This window comes from Petaurus breviceps, unplaced genomic scaffold (genome assembly GCF_028583685.1).
Source record: "Petaurus breviceps papuanus isolate PSGF00001 unplaced genomic scaffold, PetGlider_PUasm1.0 173, whole genome shotgun sequence".
Classification (NCBI taxonomy): Eukaryota; Metazoa; Chordata; class Mammalia; order Diprotodontia; family Petauridae; genus Petaurus; species Petaurus breviceps.
In genome coordinates this window covers 13,834,597-13,850,054 of record NW_027185759.1, presented here as the reverse complement: position 1 = coordinate 13,850,054, position 15,458 = coordinate 13,834,597, and positions in this window count along the sequence as shown.

Sequence of the window (15,458 nt, the reverse complement as noted above, 5' to 3'; positions counted from 1 at the left end):
TCTCTCTCTCTGTCTCTCTGTCTGTCTCTCTGTCTGTCTCTCTCTGTCTCTCTGTCTGTCTCTCTGTCTGTCTGTCTCTCTCTCTGTACCTCATTTGGTTCAGTATATCTCTTCTGCACATATCTATGAAAGTCATTTGGTATGCTTCTCTTTCTAGTTTTTTATGTTATGATTGTCTATATTCAGATCACACAGCCATTTCAAATTTATGATGGAATACAGTCTATAATCTTGGTCTAAGGTTAATTTCTGCCAGAGTCCTTTCCCGTTTTCTTAGCACTTCTTATCAAATAAGAAGTTCTTTACTAAGTAATCAATGTTTTATGGTTCGAATATAAAATTGTTTCTGATTCTCCCTTATCTAATCTCTTCCATTAATTTACTTTTCTATTTTTTAAACCAGAACCAAGTGGTTTGGATGACTGCAGTTTTATAATGGTTTGAAGTCCAGAAGTGTGATCCCTCCTCCATTACCATGTCCTTTTACTATTTCCCTTGCTCTTTTAGATTTTTTATTCCTTCAAATCAATTTTGCTATTTTTCTAGTGTTATAAAGTATCTCTTTGCCCAGTCATTATTACAAGGTATTTAACTCTATTTCTTTAAGGAACATTTTATAATTGAATCTGTATAAGTATTTTGTGTGCTTTTAGTATATTGACTTCCAAATATTTTATGCATTCTGTGATTATTTTGAATGCTCGGTCTTTTCCTATTATTATCTCTTGGATTAAAAAAAAAAAGCCTATCTTTTTTTTAAGTCCAAAGGTTCTTCCTGGAAATGGTCCATGTTTGTAAATAACAACAAAATAGGGACAGGTAACATTCAGATTGTGTTTTAAGGTTTTCAAAATGCTTTGCACCGCTACATCTCATCTCAGCCTCCCAACAACCTCATGAAGTAGATGATATGATGATATTTATTTTACAGATTAGGAAATCAAGGCTCATAGAGGTGGAGGGACTTGATAGGAAATGTCCAAGGCAGCATTTTAAATCAGTTCTTCCAGACTCCAATATCATCATATTTGAAGAATCAAAATTTTAGGTGATCCAAATAGAAAGATGCAAGGTGAATGTAGCATAATTCCATCGATAGCTTTTTTTCTCGGTATCCCCAATGTTTAGAACACCAGGTTCCCTTCATCCCTCTTTACCCATTGGCAGCTAGAACAATAACAACAACATGGATAGTCCTAACCTTCAGTTGGGTATTGAGTACGGTCCATTGGACTATGGCTATAGAGTGGTCAGTGATGGAGAGTAGGAGAACCAGGGCAGCAGAACCACAGGACACCTCAACTCCTTGGAGTTGTTTCTGTCTGGGCTCTCCTGGGTTTTCTGACCATCTCTGCTCTGGGCTGCACTGCAAGTTGTCGTAGGTCTTAGACACAAGAACACTGAAGAACTGGAGAATGGTGATGCATTGCTCTAAGTCTAGTGACAACTATCTTCTGTCATCCTTTCAAGACATTTCCTTAGTTCCTCAGATGTGCCTGTGTTGGGGTCTCTAAGACCCATATGTCACAACAGTGCATTGCTCTGCTACAAATATTTCACTTGGTTCTTTTGCTCCCCCCACTTCCAAGACATTAAATATTCTCTGGGCAAAAGATTAAGATTATCTTGAATAATTCCTAATCCAGATTCCCTGAGAGTCCCTGAAGGAAGCTGTCTTCATTTGAGAGAGGCCAATGGAATGGTTAGGGATATTACCAACAGCTGCTGTCATCTAGTCCCTACAGGTCAACTGCACTTCATGTTTGATTCAGGAAATATTAGCCAGAGTGCACATCTGTGGAGGCTCACACCCAGCAGGTCGTATGAGAAAGAGCAAAGAACACAGACTTTCAATCCTCGAATTGAAATTCACCAACCTGGTTCCCTGATCCCTTTCTTGACTAGTCAGAGCTCATGCACGTGCTGTAATGGGCACCAGATTGGTTTGCCTCCATCTCCAGTCCCTGTCTGCCCTTTAGTTGATGGACTTCTCAGCTTAGCTGAAGTCACGCTTACTATTCTGGTCCCCAGTCCTGTTCTGGCCAGGTTTTATACATTACTCTGTTTACTGTTTCAGGATTGACTTCAATGACTCCTAAATGATCTTAGTTTGTGTACAGACATAAGTTCTCAGAGGAAATTAAAATGAAATTTTTTCTCATAGTAAAATCTGACATTTTTTATAAGCACTAAGTTTACATGGCACACTTGTACATTTCAAATGAAACTGACAACACTGTGAGATAGATAATACAGATGTTATCTCCCATTTTACAAATAAGTAAACTGAGGCTTGGAAAAATTAAATTATTTCTTATTCTCTCCAAGCTGTTAAGTGTCAGGGGCAGGATCTGCATCTGGAATCTGTGATTCATGGCAGGGAGATCTATTAGTGGTCTATCATCATAGCACAGGCAAAAGGTCATGAGCAGCACATGGCTTGTGGTTTTATGTAGAGGGATAAGGGGAAAGATATGATAAATGTTGTGAAGGACTGGGATATAGGGGGATGAATGAACAATAAAGGGTGGAGGGTGACAGAAGTTGTAAATCTGAGTACTTGGAAGGAAAGCAGTGCCCTCAATAGAAAGAGAGAGGCTCCAAAAATATGTGGATTTAGAAGAGGAATTCTATTTTGGAAATGTTTAGCTGGACATACCATTGGGACATCCAGGTGGACACAACCAGCAGAAAGCTGATGATGGGGAATGAAACTCCAGAGAGATAAGAGGACTGAGCACTACATCATTTTTCCTCTCTAGTGATGGGGAGAAACACACACATTCAAAATATTAGCCATAGAGTGAAGGTCTTATTTTTTCTTTCCCATCCCAGACTTCACATTTAGAAATCCTACTTACCTAACATAGATTGATTAGTCTGGTAGCAAGATCCTGTCATCTAATGGCCTTGACATTCTTGACTTGGGAACAATATTTGATGGATAGATAGATAGAGCTATATAGATATATATGTTCACACATATACATATATCCATAAACATATTTGTGTATATATTATAAATTATATATGTAATAAAGTGCATATATATAATTATAGGTGTATGTATTATATATGTATGTGTATGTATGTATATAGCCTTATATGAAACAACCACAAAGTGTCAAATGCTTTGGAATTTCTATTAAAGCTAATCTAGCAAAAGGGTTATCTGGAATATTTGAGATTGAGGTCTAGGGAAGTGTGACACAAGTAGTTAGAGACAGTGATCTCTGCAGCTCTTTTTTGTTTGGATTTCCAGTCTAGTTCATACCTCGTCTGGCATAGGTGGATGGATTTCCACTATTCTGAGAAATGCCGTCTAATACCATCCATTTGACTCTGCCTTTCAAAGTTACATTGACTGGCCAGTTCTGTCACTTTCTTTTTGAGAAGTTGTGTATAACTGATGGAGTGCTAGACTTTAGAATCAGGAATAACTCAGTTCTAGTAGTGCCCAGGACTCTTCCTAGTCTCTGACCCTGGATGAATCACTTAACCTTTCTGAGTCTGTTTGTGCATCTGTAAAAAGGGAACTAATCAGGCCTACTTCACAGGGTTATTGCAAGGACACATTGGATCACAAATAGGAAGCCTGTAAAGCATTATAAAAATGCGAGCTGTTATTGCCTCCTTCACAGACTCTGCCGGTGATGACTGGCAAGTGGTTTTAGCTCAGAGGACTTCCATGCGTGTAAATGCTTGGTATTTCCCCCAGGTCCTCTCCCCTGCTGTTTTATGGCTCTCTCTCTCTTTGTTGCTGCATCACTTTCCCCATTTTTCTGAGCTCCTTTGCACTGACCTGAGTTGTCACAAAGAGCTGTGCCTTGTTGCATCTCTGCATCTCCTCTGACCTCAATGCCTTCTCTTCGCTCAAGACTTGCTGACTTTGGTCTTTCCCACATGCTGCTGTGGTGCTAGAGAGAGTTGTAATTTATTGAATTCCAGGTATTGGGGGATTTATGATGTTTCCCTCTAGTTTCGGGATTAACTATTCATTTATTCAACAAGATGAGAAATCCACAAAATTCACAACATTAAATGGATTATAAATGGATCCATCTTTTATTTCTTTGTTCTAATATACCCTGCAAGAGAGTAAAAATGAAATAAAATCTAGATAAACTAATCCACCCTCATGTGGTATAGGTGACAGCATAACAATTACAATATTTCTCTAGACAGAGCAAGGAAAAATGCAAATCTCAAACAGTGTCTCTGGCTAAAAATTGGGATACAATTAAGAATCGCTCACATTATGGCTTCAGTGAACTTGGGGATGCCTCCAAAAACCTCCTTAATAAGCACAAAATACAACTCATTTTTTTTATAAGCAATTGGGGTTAAGTAACTTGCTCAAGGTTACACGGCCAGTTATTTCTGGGTGTGGTGCTGAGTATCTGAGCCCAGATTTGATCTAGGTCATCCTGACACTGGAGCTGATGCTCTTACTCGCTGAGCCACCTGGCCGCCCCTGTACAACTCATTTTCAATAAATCATTCCATAAGCATTTATGATGTGCTTACTGTGTGTGGGGTACTGGGTTAGGGATGTGTAGCAGCAAGCACCCCAAGCGTCCTCAGGGTTTGCTGCCACCACAGGTTCTTGGATCTGCTTTGATAAAGGAAAGCAACTCAAAATGAGTTAACAAGCTTACTTTAATCAGTCAGATATATATCGTTTACCTTGTTCAGGGGAAAAAGGTCAGCACCTCGAACTTCAAAGTACACAGGCAGAATTATCAAGACAGAAACAGATCTAGTAGACAGATTTCCAAACTGTCCAACCATTACATCCATACCCAATCAACATCTGGGTTTCAACATCTGGGTTTTTTTCAAAGCAGGGGGGGCTCCAGACAACGGCTTCCCAGAATCCATATCAAATCACAGAACACTTCTCAAAGTGAGCCCCCAAAACAAAGCTACACATCAGGGCTTATATAGCCTTTTCCTGGCTCAGAGAATGTAACAACCTTCTGGACCCACTGGCCAATAAAGAAGTATCTACTGAAAAACAAGCCTCCCACCCTAGGCTCCAGGTGCACTTTAGCCTAGGGGCAGGGAAGATCTTTAAAATTTACATTCCCATTACAGGATGCCACCAAGTACAGTCATGGCCTGTGATCAAGGTACCTATAGTTTCACACATCCTTGATCCTTTAAGTGCATTTACTCCCTCTGTTGGTATAGAACAAAATCCCTCCAATTCTTTTCAAAATGTTTACTTCTAAGACTTTTTTATTTATTGATGAATTGGCTTCCCAGATCCTTCATTAAGCATATGCATATATATGTATGCATATCTGTAAACATCTATAGAATACATATATGCATATATGCAATAATGGACAGCTCTTTTTAGTTCTTTAAATAGTTCATAGACAGCACAGCAACATTTGGTCTTCCATGACATTGGAGTTTACTTTGGTGAATATGTGCTGCTATTCTTTTAAAGGTGCAGTGAACAGAGCGCACAACTTGGAAGACTCCTCTTTGTGAGTTTAAATTTGGCCTCAGACTACTTGTGTGACTCTACTTGCCTCAGTTTCCTCATGTGTAAAAGGAGATGGATAAAATAATGGTAAACCACTCAAGTTTCTTTGCCAAGAATACCTCGAATGGGGTCTTGGAGAATCAGCCATGACTGAAAGGACTGAACAACAACAACTTTTATAGACTTCACATGATGCTGATATTCAAAGGACCATCAAACAAAGGATTTTTGTGGTTGCATCTATTCAAGAATCTTATATAATTTAAACATATATATATATATATAGAGAGAGAGAGAGACACCTTTTTTAAATAGCACTTTTAAGACTATTTCACACTACCACATCTGATGCTTTCACTTATAATCAGTAAACAAATACAGTGGGATTTTCTATTTTCTATATTTTTCAAGTACTATGTGACTGTGAAGACATAGTGTGCTGGAGAAAATCCTCTGAAGAGGCCTACTTAATACCTTTCCATGTTTTCATCCAGAAGACCCTTGATCTAAGCATAGACCATTCTTGTACATAACTAATGGAAAAGAAAATGTATGTGGAAGTGTTGTTCGTTGCTAATGTCTTCTGGGTGATTTTGGGGGCAATGATACCTTTTGTAACATTACCGTGATCATCTAACGTTTTATACTTTTATGCTCCTCATAGCTTTATAAAACACCATCACATACTTTGTCTTATTTGATCTGCATAACAACCCCATTATAGGCAGGTCTTTCGCCTTATTTCTCAGATCTGGAAATAGGTTCTGGTTGGTGAAGTGATGTATTCAGTCAATCAACAAACATTTATTTTTTAATAAGTTTTGTCTTAATTTAAAAAAGAAGTTTGAGCTAAACTTGTTTGGTATAAATCAAGCATTTATAAAAGCATGTTTGTGAAAGGAAACTTGGTAATTACACAAAGGCCTTGTTTGGGATCTCTTTTAATTTTTTTTCCTTTTTATTTACTTATTTATTTTTGATTGTTAAAAATGTTTTATTACATGTAATTGGGAAATATTTCACAAAATTGATAAAAATATATTTAAAAAGAAAATAAAAACAATAAAAATAAGATGATATCATTAAGACTAGCTGAGAAACCTGTCTGCTTCCCATCTAATACCAAACTTAACATAAAATAAAGCTCTCTCTATACATGAAACAAGTGTACAAATAACTATCTTAAATCTCACATGATTATCCAAGCTTTAGCTAGAGGGCTGTCTTTTCATTCCCAGTCAAACAAGATGTCAAATTCTTCCATCAAAAAGGACTTTACCCTGACCACTTACTTCCTCATCTTTCCTATTCTGTCCCTCTGATCTTTATCACTTGTCGTTCTTTAAATATTTTTTTTTCATTCAGCAAACTAAGCAGGCTAATGTTTTGATTTAAAGTTAAAGTTAAAGCCTCTTCCTCAAGCTTTATATATGTACTGCTTTAAATTTCCTCCTCATAAACTTTTCCATTTTTGTTCCTTAATTTAGAGGCTGTAATCATCCTTGGATAATACCCCAATTTTAGAAGGAAACTTTTAAGCTTCTTGTGTCTCACTAACAGCATACAATTTTCTGGCATCCAACTATTTTGACATCATAATTTTCCAAAAGATTGTAAAACCAGTATGTTGCCTTCTACAATCCAGACCCAGGTTTTGACTCCTTATATGCAGCATTTTTTCAGAGCTTTGAAGCTTCTTTTTTCTTTTTGAAATGCTTTATTAACTTCTGATTTATATCATTCATTTCCGCCAGATGTTGAGTTACAAATTTTCTCCCCATTTTTCCCCTACCCACCGCCCCAAAATAGCAGTACCACAGGATATTCCCTCCTGCAATCTGCTCTCTCCCATATTTTCTCCCATACACCTTTCGACTTTTCCAGTGGATCTCTATGCCCCAGTACCTGTATATTTTATTTCCCAATCATATGTAAAATACTATTAATAATAGTATATATGTATATATATATATGTATATATATATATACATACACACATATATTTGAATATTTGAATTTAAAACTTTGAATTACAGAGTCATTCCCTTCCTCCCTTGACACCCACCCTTATTGGGAAGATAAGCTGTTCAGTATAGGTTGTACATATGTGTCCAATGCAAAACAATAACGTAGTAGATATTGTGTAAAAGACTGACTATATTTCCCTCCCTTCTATCCCACCTCCCATTTGTTCTATTCTCTACTTTGATCCCTTCCCTTTTCAAAAGTGGGTGCTTCCAACTTCCCTCCACCCCAGGCTGCCCTCCCTTCCATCATCCCCCCTCTCATCCCCTTCCCTCCCTACTCTCCTGGAGGGTGAGATACCCTATTTAGTGTGTATATCATTCCCTCCTCAAGCCAAATTCAATGGGAATAAGGTTGACTCATTCCCTTTTGCCTTCCTATTCTTCCCCTCCATTGTAATGATTTTCCCTTGCCTCTTCAATGTAAGATAGTTTACCCCATTCTGTCTCTCCCCATCTCCTCTCATTATATTCCTCTCTCACCTCTTAATTTCACCTTTTAAGTATCATCCCTTCCTGTTAAATTGGTTCTGTGCCCTCTATCTATGTATACCTGTAAACATATATAAACACATTCACATATGTATTCATATGCCCATATGCCCTCATATATAGACATATGTGTTTCTATTACCTTCAACTACCGAGAAAAGTTTCATAAGTTACGGTTATTCTTTTTCCATGTAGGAACTTTAATAGTTCAACTTTGGTAAGTTCCTTATGATATCTTTTCCCTGTTTACCTTCTCATGCTTCTCTTGCTTCTTGTATCTGAATGGCAAATTTTCTATTCAACTCTGTTTTTTTTTCAGCAAGAATGCTTGGAAGTCCTCTATTCCACTGAATAACCGTATTTTCCCCTGAAACATGATACTCAGTTTTGCTAGGTAGGTGACTCTTGGTTTTAATCCCAGCTCCTTTGACTTACAGAATATCATATTCCAAGTCCTTCGATCCCTCAGTGCCAGATCCTGTGTTATGCTGATTGTGTTTCTACAATATTCAAATTGTTTCTTCCTGGCTGCTTATAATATTCTCTCCTTAATCTGGGAATTCCAGAGCCTGGCTATAATATTCCTAGGAGTTTTCTTTTTGGAATCATTTTCAGGAGGTGATCGGTGGATTCTTTCAACCTCTATTTTGCCCTCTGGTTCTAAAACATCAGGGCAGTTTTCTTTGAGAACTTCCTGGAGGATGATTTCTAGGTTCTTACTTTGATCATGGCTTTCAGGTAGTCCAATAATTTTTAAATTATCTCTCCTGGACCTATTTTCCAGGTCAGTGGTTTTTCCCATGAGATATTTCATATTGCCTTCTATTCTTTCATTTATTTGGATCTGTTTTAACAACATCTTGATTTCTCATCAAGTCATTAGCTTTGATTTGCTCCAATCTAATTCTGAAGCAATGATTCTCCTCATTGAGCTTTTGAGATTCTTTTTCCATCTGGCGAATTTGGCTTTTTAAGGCATTCTTCTCCTCATTGCCTTTTGGAGCCTCTTTTGCCATTTGAGTTAGTCTATTTTTCAAGGTGTGATTTTCCTCAGTCAGGCTGTTGACTCTCATTTCGTAATTTTCTTGCATCATTCTCATTTCTCTTCCCAATTTTTCCTCCACTCCTCTTATCTGCTTCTTAAGGTCAACTATGGCCTGTAACCAGCTCATATTTTCCTTTGAAGCTTTTGGTGCAGGAGTTCTGACTTCACTGTCTTCCTCCTGTTCCATGCTTTGCTTTTTTTTTTGTCCCCAAAATAGGATTCTAATGTTGGAATCTTCTGTCTGCTTTGTTTGCTTTGCCTGGTCATGTCGCCCCTCAGTCACTTGACCCCTGGGGTTTTTGCCACAGTAGGACTCTGCCACCAGAAAGGGGAGCTTTCATCCCAAACACTGGGGTTTTCTCAGCTGCAGGAGGTATTAGATGGGTGCCCTCTCTGAGGTCTCCACCCTCTCTGGCAAGATGGACACACACCCCAGGACCTCCACCCTAGACTCCAATCCAGATCCAAGCAGGTTAAAGCCACAGCAATTACCCCTCAGACTGGTGCTTGGTGTGCCTACACTCTGCAGGCCAAGAGCTGAAGCTGCCACATGGTGCTGGCTGACTGTGCCAGTGGCTCAGCGGCTTCTCGCTGTCTCAGAGGTTTCTCGCCCTGGGGGCAAAAGCCACACACTCCCACTTACTGGTTCCCAAAGTCCAGACTGCACTGACCTCTCACTTTGTCCTATGGATCTATGTATTGATAAATCTGGAAATGGCCACAGCTGCTGCTGTTCTGGTGTCCCTCCTGCGGGTGGCTGGTCAGGCCTGCCCTGGGCTAAAACCTTGGTGTGGGGCTGGGCTCGGCTCCCAGAGCACTGTGCTGGCTGGTTCCTGCCGGCCTGCCAGGCTCTCCTCAGTGGGAGGTTAGCTTCTCTGTGTCATTTTGTGGGTTCTGCAGCTCCAAAATTTGTTTAGAGTCCCCTTTTTACATGGATGGGGAAGGTGGAAGCCGGAGCCACTCAGAGGTCATGTTTCTACTTCACCATCTTGACTCCACCCCCCCCATCAACAAACTTTTAATAAGTGCCTACTATGTTCCAGGGACTCAGGAGACAAGTATGATAAAAATAACAATGCCTACTTGCAAGAAGAGTAACGAGTTACTGAGGAGAAAGCTAGGGCAGAAGCATAGAAAGAATAAATACCAGTGACTAACTTCAATAGAAGGTCAATTGGGAGGGAGGGAGGGCTCTAGTAGTTATTAATTTCAAGAAAGGATTCACTCAGAAGGTGCTGTTGAGCTGCTTTTAAGGGAAGAGAAGAACTCTTTGAGGTTGAGGAAAGGAGGGAGGGCATTCCTGTCACAGGGTATGGCTAATAGAAAAGCATGGAGATTGGAGATTGGGTGTCATGTGTAAGAAATAGAGAGAAGGTCATCCTGACTGGGAGTTATGTTCAGTGAGGATGAAAAGATAGTTCAGGGCAAGGTTGAGAAAGTCTTTAAAAGTTAAATAAGGAATTTATATTTGGATTTGGATCAATAGAGACCCACTAAAGTTTATTGACATGGTCAGATCTGTGATTAAGTAAGTCATGTTGGCAACCAGACAGGATGTAAGGTGAACAGGATTAGGGAGAAATTTAAAGTAGAAAGAACAATTAGGAGGCCACTGAAGTAGCCTGAACAACAGGTGATAGGGGCCTGAACTAAGGTGTGAATAGAAGGAGGGGACTGGTTGTGAGGTTGAGGAAGTAGAAGTGGTCAGATTTGTGAATTGATTGGCTGTCATGAAGGAGAGTCAGGGTTTGAAGACTGTACCAAGGTTATGAATCTGGAAGAGTGGTGGAACCATTGACAGAAGCAGGGAAGTCTGGAACATGGGGTAGGTCTGTGGGAAAGATAACGAGATCTATTTTAGACAGGTTGAGTTTGAGATGCCTTTAGGATTTCCAGTAGGCAACTGGTGGTGTAGGATTGAAGCCAAGGAGAGAAACAAAGGCTAGGTATAGAAACATGCAACTCAGTTCCATCCAAATGATAATGAAATCCATTGAACTGATGAGGATACTGATTAGAGAGAAAAGAACAGAGGGCCAAAGAGAGAGCATTGTGAAACAACCAGACTTAAAGAGGCTGAGCTGGATGGTGAACTGGTGAGGGAAACTGAGAACTGGTCAGAGAAGTAAGAGGAAAGCCAGAAAATAGTGTCAGGAAAACACAGAGAGGACAGAACATTCAGGAAGAAAGTGTGGTCAGCTATGCCAAATGCAGCAGATAGACTGAGAAGGTGAGAACCGAGAAAAAGGTCATCAGATCTGGAAATTAAGAGATCACTGGTAATTTTGGAGAAAGCAGTTTCTGTCAAGTTGTCAAGTCATAATACAGATCACAAAGAGTTGAGGAATAAATAACAGGAGAAAAAATAAAGATGGGTGGTATAAACAGCATTTCCTAGAAATGTGGCAGGGAAAAACTGGAGAGATGTGTTGTGTGAAGAGTTTTTATTTTTTTATTTTCTTAAGGGTAGGGGAGATCAGCATATTTAGAGGTAGAAGGCTAAAGGTGTGTGTAAGAGCCAAATAAAGTCGAGAGAGCTATTGAGCTCAGGTCAAGGGACCTAGGAAGGTCAGTGCTTTTTCTCAATGTAGTGATCTTCATAGAATCTGCAAACAAGACACTGCAAAATAAGCCTATGTCAGGGTTTATCTAGCATCATTCAAGAGAGAGATATTTTATCTGTCAGGCAAGAGTATTCTGCTCACTAGAAAAGAAAACTCTACAGCAGAGTAGATAAGGTTCTCCAGGCATTCTTTCATAACATAGATAAAATACCCCACAAGATGATCTAATTTCCTTTGATCTGATTCAGTTCTCATCAAACAACCTTTAATTTGCTAATTTATTTTCCCAAGTGACTTTGTTCGACCCTCCCCCCCCAAAGAAGTATCGCAAATGGTGGACAAAAATATTCAGGTCACTGGAAAGACATATGTAAAATTATGCCTTCCAGCCCTCTTTGGGTTTGGATAACACTGATAAATTCTGCAGTGACTCATCACCCTTGCATGTACTAATAAAAGAGGGTTTTTGAAACTCTCAAGCTCCAGATCCCATGGTCTCTGGACCTGTGGTGACCCCAACAGCATGCACACAGATTTTGTCATCTGGAAAGTGGAGAAATACCTAGATGACCTAATTCATAATGTGGTGGTGAGGATCAAATCATATGATGTGTATAAAGAACTTTGTAAACACTGAAGAGCCATCTGAACTTCAGAGGAAACAGGGCTATCTGATCTCGTGTAGGTGAAAGACTTGTTGAGAAAAGGTAGGGTCTTTTATTTTCTACCTGTCGGAGACCAAGAAATCACTTGTGATGAGAGGTGAACAGCAACTCTGCTGAAATTCCTAGAAGGAGGAGGCCCTTGTGGGCCTTTATCAGAAACAATTAATGACTGGCTGAGTTTGGTCAGTGGATCATTGGGCTGCTTGAGGGAATGGGGATGTTTAGACCAGAGAAGAGAAGATAAGGGATGGGAAGCATTAGAACTGTCTTCAAGAATTTGAAAAGCTGGTTCATGGAACAGAGACTGAATTTGTTCTGCTTGTTCCCAGATAAAAGGCTAAGGACCAATGGAGCGAAGTGACTGAAACTTACTGAAACTTCTCCTGAATTCCTTTTAGGCTGTATATAAATGTATGAAAGATTCTCCTAATTTTCAAAGATGCCATGCTTCATTCAGTGACCAGGGCTTGGAGATTCATGAAACACTTTCAGCACAGTGTTTCTTTTCCTCCTCCTCTTCTCCTTTTCCTTTTTCTCCTTCCAGGTGTATTCTCCCTACAGAGCTTTCAGAACAATAAACTTAATACATGACTTTGATCAAATCACCCCATTGATTAATGGCTCTCCTTCCTGTAAAGTCACACATGAACAGCTTTCCAGAGGATGGCTGCTGTGAACAGCTTTCAAGGTTCTGGTTATATAGTGTAGTAAACTCTCTATTCATTCAATAACAAATTAGAGAAAATCATTCATAGAAAATCAAAATACAGCATTCAGAATATTACAACTTATCACAGAAAATCATAATACAGCATTTATCATGGCACAACTCAACAACTTATCACTAAAATGGCCACGTAGTTTTCACCAAAGTGGTCACATTGTTTTCAACAAAGTACATTCATTTAGTCAATCACAAAATAGTTAATTCAATCACAAAGTACAAAAGTCAAAGTTCTCCACCCCTAGGTCACAGTAAATCATAATATTCTCAGTCAGTACACAGTATCCAAGTAAAGTCTTCTTTCAGCTTGACTCAAGGCTGGCTCTCAGCTTCCATGGTTCCTCTTCCATGGTCCCAGCTCCAACTGTCACCTGGGTTCAAAGGCAGGCAGCTCCCAGTTCCTTGTCCATCTCTTTGTCCAGTTCTTCATCCAGTTCCCATTCCATATTGAAATTCACATTGTCCAGTATACCTCAAGTTCTTCACAGCCTCTGTTTTTGGGAAGACAAGGTTTAAAAAAGCCACAAGAACATTTGTACAATGCACCAGCACCACAGTCATGTTTCCTCAATCTTCGGCAGCTCCAGATGGCCCTGGAAAGTCCTTGGCAGCTTCTGCTAGCCCTTGGAAATCCTCAGCAGCTCTAGCTGGCCCTTGGAAGTCTTCAGCACCATAACTCCATTCTCAAAATCAAAATACTTTATCCAGCCTCCATGTAGCTTTCTCCATGAAATTCTGTCTCTCTTCTCAATTTTCATTCCTCTTTTCAATTCTTCTCAACTCTCAGTTCAGTCTTCAGTACAGCAGCAGCTGCCCTGCCTCCATGATGCTTATCCCAAAAATTCTTACTGTACAGCTCATGTTCTTTCTTATATACGGCACAGCTCCTCCCCAGAACTTCACAAGTTGTGGAGTTCACATTTTCTGTTTGTTAACAGACTTGATACAAGGCTCAAAAGAAACTTGAACTGAAACAAGGTGTTAATTCAATAGCTGAAGCAATGTGTTCCCTACTTCTCTGCTTGCCATTACACTTCCCTATGGAAAAAGTCTGAACTCCTTAGCTTGGCATTCAAGGCCCTCTATATTCTGGTTCTAAATCACTTTTTTACACTCCCTCCTCTTCCTCCATCATGAATGCATTGTACTTTCCAGGCACACTGGCTGCCTTGTTATAGCCTGAATATGCCCTTCCCCATTTTATGATCTTCATTTGCTGGCCCCTGCTCAGTTTTCTCTTTGCCATGGCATTTCTTCCCTCCCATTTCAACCTGGTAAAATTTTATCCATTTGTCAGGGCCTGCCTCAAATGCCATCTTTTTCAGGAAATCTCCAAGGATATCCCCACCTGGCAATTCTCCTTCATCCCCAGAACTATTCTTGTGTGTCTTTGCACATTTCTCTTATGATAATTATCCCATTCTCAAGTCAAGTCCACAAACATTTAGTAAGCATTTGCTCAGTTCCAGGTACCAAGCACCGGGGGGTACAAAGAAAGGCAAAAATTGTCATGGCAGGCACACATGTTTTAAGAGGACACAGCATGTAAGCAACTGTGATGAGGATGTGATGGTGATGGTGGTGGTATTCAGTCATGTACTACTCTCCTTGACCCTATTTGGAGTTTTCTTGGCAAAGATACTGGAGTGGTTTGCCATTTTCTTTTCCAGCCCATTTTACAGATGAGGAAACTGAGGCAAATAGAGTTAAGTGACTTTTACAGGGTCACATAACTAGGAAGTGTCTGAGACAGGTTTTGAACCCATGAAGATTAATCTATGACTCTAGGCCTGTCATTCTATCCATTGTACCACCTAGCTGCCCACATATAACATATTGTATTTTTTGAGTGTGACTAAATAGTCAACTCCTCAAGGGCAATCCTACCATACCTTCGTTATCAACTCACTATCCTAAACTGAGGTAAACAGGGTAAAATGACTTGCTTAGGGTCACAGATAGTAAATGTCTGATGCTGTATTTGAACTCGGGTCTTACTGACTTCAGGTCTGGCACTCTAGGTACTGTTCTACCAAGCTGTCACCTAAAGTACTAAGACATTAAATGATTTGGGCAGAGTCAGAGAACCAGCGTGCAGTAGCTGCAGGTTTTGAACATCTTTCTGGCTCTGAGGTTAACTATCTACTATGCCACACTCTCTCTGTCCTTAGTAGACGTACAGGTGTGTGTACTTAGTAGGTAAATGTTTGTCAAATGAATCAATGTTTCCTGAGTGAACTTACCTTTGCAGACATTGCTTACTCTGTTTGGGATGGGTTTGGAAGATTATTTTATCCTACCCATAGCCACAGGCTCCATGTTGTTGACCAATCCAAGCTAAATGAAAACTAACTTAATAGGTGCCTACAGTGGGCAGAGCTCTGTGCTTGGGATTGGTCATCTTCTTCTTCTTCTTCTTCTTCTTCTTCTTCTTCTTCTTCTTCTTC